This window comes from Schistocerca nitens, chromosome 11 (genome assembly GCF_023898315.1).
Source record: "Schistocerca nitens isolate TAMUIC-IGC-003100 chromosome 11, iqSchNite1.1, whole genome shotgun sequence".
In the NCBI taxonomy this organism is placed as follows: domain Eukaryota; kingdom Metazoa; phylum Arthropoda; class Insecta; order Orthoptera; family Acrididae; genus Schistocerca; species Schistocerca nitens.
Genome location: NC_064624.1, coordinates 74,278,802 through 74,281,115, shown reverse-complemented (window position 1 = coordinate 74,281,115; position 2,314 = coordinate 74,278,802).

The window sequence follows — 2,314 nt, the reverse complement described above, 5'->3', positions numbered from 1 at the left end:
ACACACAGTAAAAGGAACGAATGTGGAGAGACCTAATAAAACTGAAAAACACACTCAAAGAAAGCAGGAAAAGAGGGAAAATACTACATAAGAAAGTAAAACCTTAGGTAAGGGATAACATAGCAACAAGAATGACACAGGACATCGTCATTGGCTGGCCACTTACATAAAATATGGGCGAGCTTGTCACACAGGAAACAAGTTAAAATCCCCTCCCTAAAAGCTTTGTAAAAACATTTGACAGGGCACAGAACTTTAAAACTTTAACCACATTCGTCCTAGTGTTGCCTAAAAGTGTTGGCAGGTCCGCTGGCAAGTCAGCCGCGGCCCGCTGGTCAGAAAATAAAATGCAATCCAATAAAACGTGGCGCACAGTGACCTGGACGCCGCAAGCACCACACATTGGAGGGTCTTCTCGCCGGAGCAGGAAGCCATGCGTCATAGGGCTGTGGCCTATTCGAAGCCGAGTGAGGAGAACCTCGTCCCGTCGACGGGGCTGAAAGGAAGCACACCACACACGCGTTGTGGGCTTGACTAGACGGAGCTTATTGTCAGTCACTTCCAGCCACTCGTCCTCCCACCGACACATGACTCGGGAGCTCAACAGCGAGGTGAGTGCGTGCAAGGGGATAGCACACTGAGATACGTGTGGATCAAGACACGCCTCCTTGGCTGCGAGATCTGCCCATTCATTCCCAGCAATGCCGACATGCCCTGGAACCCAGCAGAAAGCTACAACCTTCCCCAGTCGCTGTAGTCGGAGGAGGGCATCCTGGATGGTCTGGACTACTTTATCTGCCGGATACAAATGGTGCAATGATTGAAGGGCACTGAGTGAATCGGAACAGACAAGAAATTTAGGAGAGGAAGAATGTCGCATCTGCTCCAGCGCCCGCAAGATCGCAGACAATTCTGCATCAAAGACAGTAAAAGTCTGAAGCAGTCGGACCTTGAGGACATGATCTGGAAAAACAACTGAGCAACCAACGGAATCCCCTTGTTTCGACCCATCCGTAAAAACCGCTACATAGTCGTGGTGCTCAGATAAAACAGCAGAAAATGCTGCATTAAAAACGGTGGCAGGAGTGCAATCTCTTTTGTACTGCAATAAATCTAAAATCACTCTGGGCCTCTTCAGTAACCAGGGTGGCAGGCGGTGAAAACCCTGGATTTGGGGTTGTACAGATTCCACACCGAGTGACTCTAGAACACGTTGCACACGGATCCCAAATGGCAACATAGCCCGGGGACGGTGGGAAAAAAGGCGGTCCAGAGGTGGATGGGCAACAAGGCGGTGAGCAGGCGAGCTGGGAGCCGCAAGAAACTTACATGCCTGGCGCACCAGCAGGAGCTGCCGCCGGATGGTTAGTGGCGGTTCGCCAGCCTCAGCACAGAGACTGGGTATGGGACTGGTCCGATAAGCACCCGTGGCCAGTCGAATCCCAGCATGGTGGACAGCGTCAAGGATCTGCAAATAAGACGGCCTTGCTGACCCATATACTGTGCACCCAAAAAAAAAAAAAAAAATGGAATCAATAAAAAGGGGCAGGCGACCGCGTAGGTCCCACCTGTGCATAGTGCGGAGGATACCTCCTCTCCAACAGGTATCATAAGCCTTCTCCAAATCAAAGAACACGGCTACCGTTTGGCGCCTGCGCAAAAAGTTGTTCATGATGAATGTCGACAAGGTCACAAGGTGGTCAACAGCGGAGCGGCGGCGACGAAAGCCGCATTGGACATTGGTAAGTAGCCATCGAGATTCAAGAATCCAGACCAACCGAGCATTAACCATGCGCTCCATCACCTTACAGACACAGCTTGTAAGAGAAATGGGGCGGTAACTAGAAGGAAGGTGTCTATCCTTCCCGGGTTTGGGTATAGGAACAAAGACGGCGTCACGCCAACGCATGGGGACCTGACCTTCGGTCCAGACGCGATTGTAGGTACGAAGAAGGAAGCTTTTGGCCGCCGGAGAAAGGTGTGCCAGCATCTGAACGTGAATGGCATCTGGCCCCGGAGCAGAGGACCGGGACAGTGCAAGCGCACGTTCTAGTTCCCGCATAGTAAAGGGGGCATTATAAGTTTCCAGATTCAGCGAGTGGAAGGAAGGTCGCTGAGCCTCTTCTGCCTCTTTCCTGGGAGGGAAGGCAGGGTGGTAATGGGCGGAGCTTGAAACCTCTGCGAAAAACCGGCCGAAGGCGTTGGAGACAGCCACAGGATCAACAAGGACCTCATTACCTGAGGTCAGGCCAGGTACCGAGGAGTGGGCCTTAATGCCCGACAGCCGGCGCAGGCCATCCCAAACGACAGAAGA